We start from the raw sequence: 17628 nt of genomic DNA on the forward strand, positions 1-17628 counted from the left end.
ATGAGTGAATGTATGTGTGAACTAACAGGAATCATAGGTTGTTGCATGTTACTAATTTGTATTTTGTTATACTACCTGCAAAATTAGGTAGACTCTGACTACCCACTATAACCCACAATTATGTTGTTCTTGTCGTTATTATTGTTATTATTATTATTATTTCTTATTTGTAACATTGATCTGTGAACCATAATAAAATTATTATCATTATAAGCTGGTGATAAGTCCAAATAAAATTTATGAGAAAGAACTTATTTCATGTATTCAGTTAGAGTCCTCACTGTTTTATTAGTATTATTTTATGGACCCCCCCCCAATACTTTTAATCTGGTGCCATCTTTATTCTACTAATTTAGAAAAACTGCTAACATCTGTTAATTTTTCTGATCCTGTTAAGCTCCTGATTTTCTCAGTCTTTACGGCATCTGTAAAAAGTGGATTAATTTTCTGAGGATAATTTAAAAATACATTTTTAGTCAGAGAGAGAGAGGGAGGGAGGGAGGGGGAGAGGGAGGGAGGGAGGGAGAGAGTACTGAATTTAAGACCCTGTCTCCTGACAACATCAAACAACAACAAAATACCTAATCTATTTATAATACCAGATCCCCAGCAAATTAAAGATAATTTTCGTATTTTCAAAGTAAATAACTAATAAATGGGAGAAGAAATATGTTTTATTTCTAAGTAAATATAAATGTTTATATTGTTTTCTCATTGTCCTAAATTGTTATGGCATTTTGGAAATAAATGATACTTATATTAATAGTGTACTGGAATTTGCATATATTCAGTTTAAGTCTTCTATAAAAGCAGGATGGCTAGATGATTGGCAGTATTCTATGAGTTTTATGGAATATGAATACAAGTTTCCCCATATTCTTTGAGGATTCTATTTCCAAGTTCTTGTATTAATTAATTTTTACCTTTTAAATCTTTTTGAAAAAGAAAACCGAAGACTGATTTTCTTTTAAGTATAGTACATTCAAATATAATTGAACCTTATGAACAGAAGATATATGTAGCTAGCTTTATTTTCATTTAATTTGAATGACAAATGTATGTTTTTATCCCCAGGAGTAGTATTTGTTCACATATGGCTGTTGCTTTCCATATGAATATTTATCAGTATATTTCACTGAAAACTCCTCAGTATGCTAACAAGCAATGGACCTTCAGTACTGTATGAGAAAGTTTTGTACCAAACATTGTTTACCAAACTTTGTCCATATGCTTTTAGACTGGAAAAATTCCAATTCACTTTGGAAATGAAATATTTTATTTGCCGGACTCTGAAATAATTAAACATTTGCACTTTTGTAACTCTATTAGTCAATTAAATACATTTACTTACAAAATATTTAGATTTTTGAGACCTTGATAGAAGAATAAGATGCTACAATTTATTAAACAAAAATTACTTAAGCATTAGAAGGGTTAGGTTTTTTTTGATATTATACTAATAACTTTAAACCATTGGAACTTTCAATTTTTTTAAACATTGAGGACAAAGCGAATTCATATTGTCTTTCAGAAGATTTAGAAATGTTCAGACATAGAATGTTCTAGATAAACAGAACTCAATTAAACAAATAAGTCAAAAGTATTATACTTATTCATTTATTTATTGAGAAAAACGATCCAAACTTTAAGTACCACTGAACATTAAGGACAAAGTGAATTCATATTAATTTTCTTTCAGAAGATTTAGAAATGTTCAGACATAGAATATTTTGTCATATATGCCACATATATTTTGAGATGAGAAATGCAAAACTAGAACATGCATGTTAGCATTTATCTTTTGACTGCTGTCATTCTGAATAACAATACTGTTGTGACAAAGAATAGAATGGGATGATCTCACTTGAGATGGCATTATGAAAAACATATCGGTTAAGTGGGAGAAGCTGTATTTCTTATAGAAGGAATATGGTTTCCACGAATGAAAATTCAATATTCCCTGGGGGTTCAGAATTAAATGCAGACTGTAATAATTACTCTAATTATGTCTGTTGTGATTCTACCTTTCAGTCTACATGAAACAAACATATAACAATTAGTTACACTTTCATTTAATTAATGAGCTTTAGGAGAGCCAGCTATTATTTCAGTTGAATTCTAATTCATTTAGAATAGGCCAAAGATAAAATTGTTTGTTTTAATTTGACAATAAACGTGCCATGGGCATCAGGCAAGACCATATTTATTTATTTTCCCCAGAGTCTAAAGTTCTTTTTATTCATAGAAAAAAAACCACAGAATCAGCAGCAAGTGTTTGTTTTCCTAGTTTTTCTGGACTCTGAGCCTAAGCCTCATTTTCCTGGACTTTAGTTCAGACTTTGATTTTATTAAGTCTTTCATATACTTATATGGCTTCTGGAATCAACTGGTAAAAGGACTGCACATTATGTCTATTTGAAAATATATTGTATATTAAATCAGACCTTTGGTCCGTCTATAGTTAATATTATCTATATTCTACCAAGAGCTCCCCAAATTACAGAAATGTTTTTCGGCTATACCTGAAATTAATCAAGAGCCTTTTCCATGCCAGTAGTGTGTCACAGACATCCTTAATGTGTATGAGGTCACCATGAGAACTTCAAAACTTGAGATAAAGTCCATAGTCACATTCTTAAACAGAATCTCCCGAATTCAGTAGATGTGTTGATATATATGCATGGAAGATGGAGGTCCATATCTTTATTCATTCACTATCTCAGACTAACCTATTTAATAAAACACAGGATATGCAGCTTCTGTGTACTTGGGGATTCTCTGGCAAACGATGTTCATTATTCCTGCTCAAAAAAAGGTGAGGAGGCTTTGTTCTCATATTTTAATTCCACAACACTGCTGGTATTCTTCCAATGAATGATAACCTTTTGACTTTTGGCAAGCAAAACAGCCTTATTCCTTCACTGGCTGCTAAGATATCAATGCAACAGATTTTTAATTTGAGGAAAATGTTCCCAGCATATGGTAGTTAAAGTAGGTTTTTCATAATTATAATATATCTAGAAGGAAGAGGAGAAAGATGAAAAAAAATATTTATTTAAGATATAAAATATTTATCTATTTAGTGCTTTTCTTTTAAACGAAATACAGTGGTGCTATCAATGTAGTCCAATCATATTGGAATCAAACATGTTAATGGAACATACATATATTGTATTGTATAGTTATGCCATTGCCATTTTAAAAACATATTTTTCTCTAGAAAGCTCTTTTACTATGTTTTCTAGCTCAAGACAGGAAGGATCACCAAGTTTCATGGCCTGTTTTTGCTTATACTGAGAATTAAAGTGCAGGATGATACTGGTTTTTATTTATAAATCATAGCTATAGCAATTTTGTCAACAGAGTCACAAAGGAGTTTTAAGCAAGGGGGTGGTTTCAGAGTCACCTATTATTCTCACAATATTCTTGTGAGTCCCTTCAACAAGATGTGCAAAATGGATGCATCTGCAGTGTTGAGATCTGGACAAATGCTGACATTCTAAATAGAAAATATGAACAATTCCATATAAATAGCAGATTAAGCAAATGAGGAAACACATGCACATTCCTGGATATCCTTGTCTGGAATAATTGCATTTACTTACATGTAACAAGCTGCCAAGTTGACTAGAAATATAGGGGGTCTTGAAAAACCAAGCACTTGCATTGTAAAAGCAGTTAGGTTTTGCTACTTCTGAACCATGAATCTTTGGTAGGACATCAAAACTGAACAGTACCAGAAGACCACTTCTCATTCTTGTTTCTGTTTTTGTGCCTTCAAATCAGTCTCATTCTGATTCTATTATATAAAATGTAACAGAAGAATCTTGTAATTTTGTTTCATTTTTCTCATTTTCTTATTAGTAAAAGTCCTTTCCTTATTTTGTATAACGTAATAGGACTAGCAGCTGAAACTGATCTGTGTATTATAAGGCAGCAACCAAAGTAATTTCAGCAAGAAAGGGACATTTATTATGGAAAGTTATACTTTCTTTCCATCCATTCATTTCTTTTTAAAATTGGGATGCATAATCTTTTTGAATGTTGACATCATGTTCTGAAAAGTCTCAGAAAATGGCTACCATGAGGGAGTTGCCCATTCAATATTTAACAATGTAGCCAATAAAATGATACCCATTTCTGAAAAGGAATCTTTACAAAGTTCCTTCCTCTGACACACCTAATCCTCATTATTAATAAGGACTGATCGGTGAGCACATGTGGGTTACAGTCACCCCACAATTTTTCTTTTTTCTTTTTCTAAAAATACCCATATACCAAATACAGGCACCAAAAACAATTAACAATTAAGTTAAACAATTAACTTTTTAAAATTAATGTGATATAGCATTAAAGTAATGGAGTGGTGGCCTAGTGGTAAAGTCGCTTGTCTCCCACTTGGAAGATTGAGAGTTCAATCTTAGGTAGATGTTTCTTTCCTATGGCGCAAAGAAAAATATCTGCTGAGAACTGCAGGTGGCATCAGGAAGGGCATCTGGCCAGTAAATGCTCAGCTCCATCCAGGTGCCCCGACTCTACCCTGAATTAAGGGATTACAGGGTTGCAAAAAGGAGATAAAACTATATAACTGGTATATAGTTCATTTTTTTTTTAGTGGACCTAGGTACGCTTAACTATACAAAAAATAGACCTATATTTGAAGAAAAATTCTATGGAATTGAGTAGACTGACTCTTCCATGTGTATCCATATTTTGTTATATATAACTTGTGCCATGCTAGTAAAATTGCTTAAACTGGCAAGCACATAAAATGTGTGTTATAATCTCAAATTATGGAACTCTCTTCCAGATAACCTACACTTGACTTTGTTTATACATACCTATTAATCCTGGGAATAAGCCACTTTATATTCATTGGGATTTACTTCTATATCAATATGGACAATGAGGTGAAAAGACTGCAAACATGATACCTTCACTGTGGCCTTTCCTTTAAAATGTGAAAGGATTATATGAACAGCTGTATTCTTATAATAATTGAAGTCCTATGATAGTTTGATTTTTTTTTTTAGAAATATCACTTTGGAAGGATTGGTCCCCCAAAATAGGTTCAAAATACACTGAATAAATAACAAGTAATAATCCTTCTTTGTAAAAATATTAGAAAACTATCCAGTTGCAAATATTATTTTTTAAAACAGTGCTATTTGTACCCATACAACTGGCTTTGTCTGGGTAGGTAGTTGGACTGGAAGATTGTGAGGTCCCCTCCAACATGATTCCATGAACTAAAAAAAAATCTTATATTCAGTCTCAAATTAATTTCCAGTCCAGGGAGTCCTTGGCTTATGGGAAAAAAATTTGAGCCCAAAGTTTCTATTGCTAAGTGAGACAGTTGTTAAGTGAATTTTGTCCCATATAACAACCTTACTTGCCACAGTTATTAAGTGAATCACTGTAGTTGTTAAGTTAGTAACACAGCTGTTAAGTGAATCTGGCTTCCTCATTGACTTTACTTGTTAGAAAGTCACAAAAGCTGATCACATGACTCCAGGACACTGCAACTATCATATTAACCAGTTGTCAAGCATCTGAATTTTAATCACGTGACCATGGGGATAATAATAATAATAATAATAATAATAATAATAATAATAATAATAATAATTTGCAGATCAATGGTGAGAGACTGGGAGAAGTTAATATCAAGAGAGGAATATTTCAAGGAGATTCATCAACAATGGTGAATTGGAAGATCTGCAAAAAATATCATTTGCCTGTAAGCAAAAACTGGTGGGATCATAAAATAGAGAAAGTCATAGAAAATGATAAAATTAAACTGCTCTGGGACTTCAGAATTCAAACAGACAAGCACCTGCAACATAACACCCCAGACTTAACAATTGTCGATAAGAAAGACAAAAAAGTCTGGATAGTGGACGTGGCAGTGCCTGGAGATAGCAGAATAGAAGAGAAAGAACTGGAGAAGATAACAAAATACAAAGACCTACAAATAGAAATAGAAAGACTGTGGCAAAAGCAAGCAAGGGTAGTACCAATAGTCATAGGAGCCTTGGGTGCAATCCAAAACAACTGGAGCACCACTTTAACACCATTGGCATTGACAAATTCGTTATTAGTCAATTGCAAAAGGTGGCCTTACTAGGAGTTGCTTCCATCCTGCGACGATATCTGTAATACCATCAAACATCCATATCTGCCTATCCCAGGTCCTGGGTAAGGACTCGATAGGTAGACAAAATGCCAAATCCAGTCTGAACATTTGGCTGACTGTGCGATGATCCATAACAACAACAACAACAACAACAACAATAATAATAATAGTTGGAAGGGACCTTGGAGGTCATCAAGTCCAACCCCCTGCGCAGGCAGGTAACCCTATACCATTTCGGACAAATGGCTGTCCAGTTTCTTCTTAAAAACTTCCAGTGTTCTTAAAAACTTCCAGGTCACATGTCCACTGCAATGGATGTGTGAAAACTAGTCATGTCACTTTTTTCAGTGCCATTGTAACTTCGAATGGTCAAGTCAGTGACTACCTGTATCTTATTTTTTTTAACCAATACAACTTTGGTATATACTTTTAAAACCTGTTATTTCTTGTGAATGCTTTCAAGAAATTTATTTTTGCTAAACAGTATAATGGTAGGTGTGTATTAGCAATTGCTTCTAGGAGCACGAAGCTGAAAGCACCAGCCTGAAGATAACGAATGAGACTTCGTTGAAACGTCGCCAAGACACTTCCAATTTTACGCGGGAGAAAACCCAAATAACCGAAGACCTTCATATAAACACCCGCGAAAACCTCAGAAAACACACACACACACAAATATGTATGTATGTATGTATGTATGTATATGTTTTCTGATTAGGGCATGAAATTGACTTTAAAAAGACCAGAACTATCGCCAAAACTGAACATTTTAATAACAGAGTAATCAGAGAAGCCATCGAGATAGAAAAACGCCCACACAGCATGAACAAACGAGATGATATCTCCCGCCTACCAGCCATTTGGAAACCTGCCCTTATTGACAAACGACTCCCTAACACAAAAAATGACACCAGACACACACTCACAAAAACCACACAGGATGTCACCACCACACATCCACGCAAAAAGCAAACCCAAAGCCACACCGATGATGAGGCACGACCACAAACCAGAAGCCAGACCACAGCTGCATCATTAGCCACTTTAAACCCCTCCAATCCATACATGAAGCAAACTGACACCCACCATGAAGATGAGGCACGACCACGAACGCGAAGCCAAAAAATAGCAATGCAGTTCACCATTTTAAACCCCCCTGCAACTCAGACTAACCTGAGCACAACAAAGCCCCCACCCAAACAGAACACTCCCCCAGCCAATCAGAGCACAGCCAACCCCCCAGCCAATCAGAGCACAGCCAAGCTCCTAACCAATCAGAACACACCTCCATCCAATCAGAACACAGCCAAGCTCTCATCCAATCAGTTCATACCCCCACTGGCAGTTAAAAGGAGGAAACAGCTACAATCACACATTGCTCCTAGAAGCACGAAGCCGAAAGCACCAGCCTGAAGATGATGAATGAGACTTCGTCGAAACGTCGCCAAGACACTTCCAATTTTACGTGGGAGAAAACCCGAATAACCAAAGACCTACATATGTATGTATGTATGTATGTATGTATGTATGTATGTATGTATATATATATATATATATATATATATATATATATATATATATATATCTTGAGTGCTTTTTGATGCACCCCGTCGACCCAAATATGGGAGAAAGAAATCTTTTGCCTTGTGTCAGCTCAAACTAGAGCCATCCACAGGCAGCAGTCGCAACTGCGACATCATTTATATTATAAAATTTGGATTGCTAACAAAGAATTAAGGGAGAATGGAATAACTATTTCGAACTTTTTAGTTCTCGTCAACCAGACATACCCTTCTGAGATTCGAACCTGGGCTGTCTGCAGCTGTGTTAACCTCTAGGCCACAGGCTCTTTCTCACTTTGTCAGCTGTGTCAGGGAGGGAAGAGACAGGGAGAGGAATTACCTTAAGTGCTTTTTGATGCACCCTGTCAACCCAAATATGGTTGACGAGAACTAAAAATTTTGAAATAGCTATTCCATTCTCCCTTAATTCTTTGTTAGCAATCCCAGCTGATCGTGCTAAGTTCTGAGTACATCTCTCATGTTGGCATGTGGTGCCTTCCCATCCCCTCTCTGTACTCTGCCACGCATACCTCCATTATTAATTCTGGGGCTAGAAAGGATCCTTTCCTCTCTCTTTCCTGTGGTAACCATTTCTATTCTCCCACCTCCCCATGCGCAACTCTCCTTGCTAGGTGGGGGGCACGGGTCATTCAGTTTTCTCCTAGCCCCTTTGTGTGTCCCAACTGAGTTACAATCAGACCTCACCTCCAGCGATTGCAACCTAGATGTCTCATCCCATTCCACATCATCCGCCCTATCTCCTTCCATACACATCATCCCAGCTTGTCCATCATCCAATCCGACATCTCTCCGAGATATACTCGGAACTCAGCACGATCAGCTGGGACCGGTTACACGATCTAGAAGCCGGATGCAGGCAATCAGAGACTGTATATAAACTCCTCCCAATGACTGCTTTTTAAAACCCTGACGATGTCGGGAATACCCGGCGAAAGCTAGGTTTGATTTATTAAATATTTTCTATTTATTCTCTTGGTGATCATTATTTGTTTGTTTTTATAGTATGGATATACCCAAGAGTCAGATTTTTACTTATAGATATATATGCAGGTCTTGGCATATTCAGGTCTTTTCCTGTGTAAGAGTGAGAGTATCTTGGCAATGTTTCAATGAGGTCTCACTCGTCATCTTCAGGCTGGGGTCTTCGGCTTCGTGCTTGTGCGAGCAAAGTGTGATCGGAGCTGCCGTCTCTCTATAAATATTGGTGTGTGTGTGTGGAGTGCTGGCTTAGTTGCTGTAGATGGGTTGGTTGGCTATGTGGGAGTTACTGTTTGCAGATTGTTTGGCTGTTTCGTAACATACTGAGTAGCTGAGGTGCTGGCTGTGTGCCCATTAGTCTTTTGTGTTGTAACGACCTGGGCACACAGCCAGCACCTCAGCTACTCAGGATGTTACAAAACAGCTGAACAATCCGCAAACAATAACTCCAACACAGCCAACTAACCCACCTACAACAACTAAGCCAGCACTCCACACACACCCACCAATATTTATAGACAGACGGCAGCTCCGATCACACTTTGCTCGCACAAGCACAAAGCTGAAGACCCCAGCCTGAAGATGACGAGTGGGACCTCGTCAAAACATCGCCAAGATACTCTCAATCTTAAACGGGAAATGACCCGAATACACCAAGACCTGCATACCTATACCCGTGAAAATCTACGAATATATATCTATATCTATATCTATATATATCTGACTCAGTGTAACAATGGGGGTTTCTGACATATAATGCTGTATGTTTAAATAGAAAAAAATCATTATTTCAGATAATGATGCATTACCATTTGACCTTTTGGAAGTGATGCAAGTGTTATAAGACAGGCACTGGATACCATTGAACTAAATAAATCGCTTTCATTGTGATCATTATGTCAACTTTAGATCATTGAAATGCCTACAACTGAAGCTAAACTACTGTATAGAAACTAGTACTTCTTAATATTTCTTTAAGAAATGTTTCCTCATATTTTAGAAATGGCAATGAGTCTTCTACTTATTTATTAATCACCATTGAAATTTATTAATCACAGTGGTATCATGCTAATCATTGGGCCTATAAAACACATCTGAAACAGGAAATTCCAGATGCCTTCATTCATAAAATACATGTTATACTCCAGTACACTCCAGAACAGAAACATGGGCCACAAAAGCTTTGTGTTTTAAAGAAGTTAACTATCTTGAGAATGCCACAATACTATTTGCTCATTCTGAAATGATCCTTCTTGCATACATATGCATATGTGTAGTTTAAATATGATTTCTTTTCTGCTCTTTCATTTCCAAAGTCTAGCAATTAGTAATAAATCTCTATTTGCATTAAAATATAATTATGCTAAGTCAAATAATTATCTAAGGTAAAGTTGACTTTAAGGCAAATTCAACTCCTCTTAGTAATTATATCCATGAGGCTTTCTTAGCAATAATATGTAATTGTTTCCCCACTGTGTTCTAGGAAGTTTTCTCAACTTCTCAGTCTAGCTTATATGGTAGCTTTAATATTTATTAATAATATTCCATTATAGTACTACCCAGGTCCAATCCTGATGTCTTCTCCAGATTAGCCAATGTCAGTTAAGTGCTGCCACCTAGCTGGGGAAACATAAGTCCCTCCTAAATTATTATTTTTTTCATAAATCCAATTTAAATCTAAATATATACTGCTTAATATTGAGGTTGATGGACTTCAGAAGTCAACTCAAAGGAGTTGTTTCCCTCAGTGACATAACATTCATTAGTTTCTCTCAAGATTTACAATGCTGAATTTTTAAAAAATGGATAAAATTCCTTGCTTCAAAATTATTTCATTATATCAAATTTATAAAATAAAATTACAAAAGGCCATTTAAGAAATTCTAATTTTTAGCATTCATATGAAATAGCAAATGGAACATATCACAAGTATTTAATAAATTAAACTTTTCCTGAATGTTTCTGCACAGGGATCGACACAATAAAATTTAAGTATTAAGTGCTCTATTATCCAAGGTAATGCCCCCTCCTATGTATGGATAGTAAAATAGCAAGATATGGGGGAGGGAACACTTATCCTGTGCAAGATATTATTTTCCATTAAATCCAAACAAAATAGCTCCTTAGGGCTCATTAATTTTTTTTGGGGGGGATACATAAATAAAATCTTCTATATTCATAACAAAAATTGCAGATTATCTGCTTTAAGAGGGATAACTATTAAGAGAGAACAATCTTCAGATGCGTGCAGAGCCACAATAGTTAAATCTCAAAGCCACAGAGAAATTGGATGGAGGCTGTGAGCAAAAAGTGTGGTTCCAGAGTATAATCCTAGCAATACACTATGTTCTTTGCAAAAGGTTGTGAGGCCTTGGCCTAATAAGCATAATCTCATTACACTGCAAATAAAAGTTTCCTATTTATCTCCAGATTTCAAATGAATCTAATAAGGCTTATGATACAGTCACCCAATACCCTAATCATATTTCAGCCTATCTAAAAGCAATCAGTAATTGTGTTATAGCAGAACGTGCTGACAATACCTCTGACACAGAAAGGAGAATGAGAGCCCAGCTGTACTAATTAAATTAAATGCTAGGCTGATGGAATACATTTGCTGAAGCTTGGAGAGTATGGGTGCAGAATTAATAAGCATTACAGCTTAGAGCAGGAGATGATATCATAATGGATGCAAGGTTTTGATGTGGAGAGCCTCATTCAGATTCAATGTTCCATAATGTACGGATGTGACAGCTGCTTAGAGAGGTGCAGAACCTTGAACAAAGTGCACAGGAACTTTCCTTCTCTTCTTTTCATTTTGTCATTTTATTTCCCAGTCAGGAACTGTATATTTTTAACTGCATGCCTATAGGTTCAGAAACTCCTAAATTGGGATAGTGGGAACCACTGTAATTGGTAACAGCCTTATTTATTGATACGGATTGCTTTCCCCACCTCTTTGACTTACATTTTAAATGCACTGATTGTACATGGCAATATTGTTGCACTCTTTTTCTTATTGCCAGTATGGATTATTATAAACATCATGTTCATTTCACCTTTTTCAACTGCACGAGGCACCCTTATCATGATTATGATTTTAGCCCTACGCACATTTTTGTGGGGAACAAACCCTATTTACTCAGAATTATTCTTGAATGGGCTCATTTAAGATAAAGCCATTTCCACACAAGAATTATACTTCAACATCCCAAGATGCCAAAGATTCCCTAGGTATTCTGCATCTGAACCAATTCACTTCCAGCTCAGATGCCTTGCTAACAGACCTTCCCCCATCATTCCTGAGGTAGCTTTGTTGCTGTCCTGCACAATAACACTTTGTTTTTTTCTTCACTACAAGTACAGGTATGGGAAGATAAACAAGAAGAAAGGCAAGCACTAGCTTTGCTCTCTTTTTTTGGCATTGTTTCTCTGGTGAGGGAGAAGATGAAGTTCTTCAGCAGTAAATTGTAAGGACACCCACATGATCACCTGAATGTCACAGTGAAGGACTGGGGACCCAAAACTGTGGCTAAGAGGAAATCCCGTGGGTCTACAGTACTTAAAGAACATTCTGCTCTCTCTCTTTTATGTTTACTTAAAAATAATCCCAGCAAACTTAATGAGACTTACTCTCAAATACATACAATGTCAAACAACTTCATTCAAAGAGTATTTATTGAGAAATTCAAGCAAATTAAATAAGACTGGTTCCAAAATACTGTATAATCCTGATGAAATGAGTTGCCTTTCTTAAAACAATGATGAAAGTTAATACTTGGAAGTCAGTATGTGATTTTATGCAAAACATCCTCTTAGCATATCCCTTCTCTATAATTTGGGAATAAAAATATTGTCCTAACATAATTGTTGTAAGAATTATTGTGAAATTATCAGGCCACTGAACAGTTTAAAGCATTAAATAAATGCTAAGTATTAAACTAAAAATATATGATAGATGAAATATCAAATAAAAGAAATTGAATATCTTGCAGCAAAATGTATTTTATTCTTAACCATGCTTCAGATACCTTGCTGGTCAGTATAGATATTTAATTATAGGTCCATCATTCCTACATTATGAGGAATTAAGCCTTTCAAACTTAGATCTAACTTTTAGACAGACTATAGAAGGAAAACATATTTAAAAATCTTCATTATCAAGTTCATAAAATACTGAATAGTGTAGCCAAGCTGTTAAAAAAATGAATAGTATATTCAACGGTTAGAAAAGTACAAATAATTACAAATTTAAAACTATCCTGCTAATTTATTTTATTTTTTAAAGGAAAGAAAAACAAAAGGTAAAAAATATATAAAGAAACCATATTTTTGTAAGTATAAATCTACAATGTTCTGTTAAGATAACTAAGATACAGCTCCAAGTGACTGATTTTCCCAAATAATGTACATTTTATATAGTGAAGGGAATCTGGACACTTTAATGTTGATTATTTTAAGAAGAGCTAAAAACCTTTAAAACAAAATAATGCTTGGGAAAATGCATAATATATATATGTGCATTTTCTTCCTCAGTTACCACTTCATATTCAAACTTCAAACAAATTAAATTGGCAATGACATGCTTCCTAACTGACCAGCTCAGCACATGCCAACACTGTACAATTTCTTGCCCATAAATGAGCAGCTCTATCTCTTAAGCCGCAGCATCAAAGTAGCTGTGCCAGCTAAGCCAGGAAGACCAGCCAGGATTCATTATCATGAGAAATTTGACAGGATATTAAATTTACTAATCCTGAACTTTCTGGACTGACCCTTACCTCATGCATAAGCGATACTAACATTGCCTGACTTGTTACAAAGCATATTCTCTCTTTATTTGTTTTTTGAATGGGTATCTTTTCTTTTTCCCTTTCCCTTTCTCCCTTTCTCATATTCCCATACACAGAACCACTATTTCTATTTCTTTGATCTGAAATTTTGCAAGAATGTTTAATTGTGCCTTTTTCATAAGTTTTAGTCTACTTATTAATGCACATATACCTTAATATAGTGTTGAAGATTTATTATTTATGTATCCCTTCCCTTTTAATTCATACCTAGAAAGATTATGTATTAAAGTACTACATTTGCTAGCCAATTCCATGTTTGCATTCTATCCTATGCTTGCATTCAAAACACTATTAAAAGCGTGACACATATGATATGTTTAAAACAACTTGATAGGAACCCACAACTCCGTCCCAATTTAATTGTCTGGGACAGTGGTGTCATATTTGGGAGAACCCTGTTAGTTGGCAACAACGTTAAAGATCTACTATTAAAACCAAATAAGGTGAAAACCTCTAGGGACTAATTTTGAACTGTCCTCTCTGCAGGAGTTTTAGAAATATATTTACATGTAGAAGAATTTAAATTTAAAACAATTTAGAAGAAAGGATCACAGATTCACTTTCCCTGGTGTTTCTGTTCTCAAAATTATATCCTTTTGTAGTAGCTATTAAAGATTGGGAAATGAAAAAAAGAGAAGACAGGTCATTGGGAATGCCGAACATTGCCCAATGATACTTAGTGGATCTCCAAGAGTCTTTTAATGTGTATAAGATTGTGAGTGAGACAAGGGAATTAATATGGCTGCCTTTAAAACCTGTAAAATGAGTACTGAAAAAGGACTGATATCTATCAATAGTCTTCACCAGAGTCTGATAAATCTATTCCCTTAAAACCAGTCTCTCTCCTTTTTGAACTCTTGATAATCAGGTTATTTTCTTATCACAGCACAAAATATGCTAGGGATAGAGGGATAGATCTTTTTGTGTATTATTTTAAGTAGAAAGTTGATACTTCCCATGGCCCAGAGACCATATAAAATCATCACAGATAGAGAAGGGAGTCTCTGAACATGTCCAGAGTTTCTTACACAATATATAGCAGATAGACATCATTCATGTTAGAAAAGCCATTGCTAGGGAAGGGGGATTTAAAAGAAGAAGAAAAAATCATATTGTTTAATTAGTAGTTTCTCTTTGAGCCCAAACTTTTTAATGGTTATTTTAAAGGAACAATAATCCGAATGCCCTAATCTGAAACAAGAAAGGGGGGGGGGGAAGTTGCACTTTACATATAGGGAAAGAGTCATTATTCTGACTGCCTTGCAGGAGCGCAGGAGCAGTTCTTCCAGCTCGTCTTCCCATTACTAGGTTTGCCGTTAAGCTTCCTTTCACCGAGCAAAGGGGAAACGATTAGCCACCCACCGTCTTCCCCGCACTGCTTTCCAGACCGCCCCCACCTCGCCCGCGCAGCCTCCCAATTTCCATTGTGTGTATGCACCGCTTTAAATAATTCACCCTCAAAAGCTGATAGTCAGCTCCGCCACCCCTAACCGAGGGAAGGAAAAAAAAAAAAAATCGCCTGAAAACCCGGGGCCAATTAAGTTGCTGAAAACAACAGATTCCCTCTGGTACGATCTAGAGAAAGCTGACCATTAAATCACGATTTAACATCCCCCAGGCAGCAGCGGTTGCTGACAACCTCTAAAGCTTGTAATCTCATTTAACCCCCGTCCTGTCACGAGCGGGCCCAACCCTTCCAGCACAATGCGGGCCGAATGAGACTCGACAGGGCAAGCGAAGGCATTAAAACCTTCTTTAGTTGAAAAGTTACGCCACAGTGGGCAATCCTGACCTTCGCGTTCGCCTCAGCCCCGCTCTATTCTCCACGGATCTCAGAAACATTTTAACGGGGAAACCCAGAGAGTGTGTGTGTGTGTGTGTGTGTGTGAGAGAGAGTTGTTATTAGTCGAAAGCTCCCGAAGAGTTGAAATTCCCTTGAGACAAATTACACACGTAATGTGCGCGCGTGCGTGGGGCGGGGAGGACAGAGTACGAATACCCGCATATTTCAGCAGGGCTGTTTCCCCAGTTCTCCCACCCCCTCCCGGCCGCCCAGCGTAAGAAAAGGGGACTCCCGCCTGGCGGCTTCTTCCTACTGCTTTGGCTCATTGCTTCGCGCGCCCACGGGGTTCGCTGTTGGAACCCTACATGATTGCACCCCTTCGCTCATTTTTTGGTTCCTGGCATTTCCAAGGAGATGGCTTCCATTCCTCCCCAGGCTTCTTCAAAATCTTCTAGGAGAGGCTGATTTTGTCCCCCCCCCCCGTTGCTGGATTTAGTCGCCCGGAGGAACCAAACTGCTCTCCCCAGCAAGGCAATTCTCTCTCCCTTAACAGCCCGCCTGCCTCCCAGTTCGGCCTTCTTTCCACACGCCTCACTTCGAAGCGGAAGGGGGCTTGCGGCTCTTCTCCGTTTTGGCGCGGCTTTAGAAGTGTGCCCCCCCCCCGCCGGAACACTTCTCGCTCCCCGCACGCGAATCGCGCTTCCTCCAATCGAGCACACGCAGCCTGCACTAGCAAGGCGGATCTCTTCTGCTTTCGCTCGGCCGAGCCGTCCCATTTTGCCCCACCACAACCTACAATTTGTACAAACTCAAGGTCGACCTTGAAAAAAAGGCCACTTCCCTCCTCCAACTGCCCATAACTGCGGCTGCTCCTTGTCCAAACGCGCCCGGCTTGAATACAAGCCCAATATCCAAACGATTGATGGGGTTGGGGTGGATGGTTAAATTCCGACGAGCTACGTTTCTCTCCCGCCGGGTCCATTTTGACACCAGGGTCAGCCTGCACGAAAAACCGCAAAAGAGGAGTAACTCGCCCTCTTTCCGCATCTCCCCCTTTTTGCACCCTGGCAACCTTGATGTTAGTATATAACAAGGCTCGGGAAGAGCCAAGCTGTTTAGCCAAAGACCTTTTCTGGAAAATGGGAAAGTAGAAAAGGAACTGGATGAACATCGGCTGAATTTTCTTTTAAGCAGGAGCGTCCGCAATTTAAAGGAAGCGCCGCTTTGCACTAGATAAACGCGGTGTTTAGATTCCCACGTTAAAAGACGAAACTCCCCCCACCCCCGAATTTCTAGCAGGCTGATCGCTCAGGGAGGGCGAGAGCGGGGGAGGTGGCAAAGGAAGGCCTGGAGCCGGAGAGATCAAAAGCAAAACTCGAGCTCATTACCTGCACACCGCGCAGCTTCTCAGGACTCCAGATGCGAGACCTCTCGATTTTGAAGATCGACACATATTTTTTTCAAGTATTCCTTTTTAATTTTGCCCAAAAGAGAAAGGAAAAAAGAAAAAGAAAAAAAGAAGCTTTAATGCCAGTTGATCAACATCTTTTTCCTGCGTTTAAAAAACAAAAATAAAACACACACACACACACACACACACACATAGTAAATGTTTAGTGCAACTTCTCCAGTGCCATAACTTCCCCAGCCTGCCCAAGCCTCTTTAGCAATGGAGTGGTTTATTTAATTTGCCAGTATAATAGAAGCTGCTGAATGAGAGAGAGAGAATGCAGTGTGGTAAAAAAAGAAACAAAGGCTAAAAGTACCACTATTTTGATTCCCTTTTAAAAATTACTTCCAAAGTGTGGTGTCTATTGTGAAGAATAATGCTGAACAAAGCACAGTGTCTTGGCAATATTCACAGGGCTCATTCATACAGCCGATTCTGTCCCTACATTCAGAGGTAGAATACACTTATAAATGATGCATTGGGAGGACTATGGTTTCCATTGTGTTCCCAGTGTAAACAAAAAGACAGACAGAAGCTGAGTGGCATATGGGCAACGAGGCTGCAGTTTATTCAGTCATTCCAAAAGTATTGTGAAGGTAAAATGTAATGCTTCCCTCCCAGCTCCAGAAATATGGGGAAATTAGTCTCCTAAATAAAAGTTTGCTTAATTTCTTTATTATTTTCAATTTACATAAAATCTGTACACATTTAGAGCGAATTTACAGCGAAAATCCATGGGTGATCTTTTAAAAAGGTGGATAAATTGAAAATTACAATAGCTTGATCCTACAAGAGGAAGGGATTGATTTGTTGTGCTCTGTAATGATTGGGTCTCACAGGAATAG

General features: G+C 37.4%; 1 long non-coding RNA gene across 1 annotated transcript; it reads right to left on the minus strand.

Moving 5' to 3' along the window:
- Positions 1 to 1646: 1646 nt before the first annotated feature.
- On the minus strand, positions 1647 to 17026 carry LOC120315433. Its single transcript, XR_005558682.1, has 3 exons — positions 16936 to 17026; positions 16722 to 16803; positions 1647 to 3017 (listed from the first exon to the last, which is right to left on the minus strand). It is a non-coding gene; the product is annotated as an uncharacterized LOC120315433 (long non-coding RNA).
- Between the last annotated feature and the right edge of the window lie 602 nt (positions 17027 to 17628).

The sequence above is a fragment of the Crotalus tigris genome, unplaced genomic scaffold (genome assembly GCF_016545835.1).
Source record: "Crotalus tigris isolate CLP2741 ecotype Arizona unplaced genomic scaffold, ASM1654583v1 scf7180000019116.999743, whole genome shotgun sequence".
Lineage (NCBI taxonomy): Eukaryota > Metazoa > Chordata > Lepidosauria > Squamata > Viperidae > Crotalus > Crotalus tigris.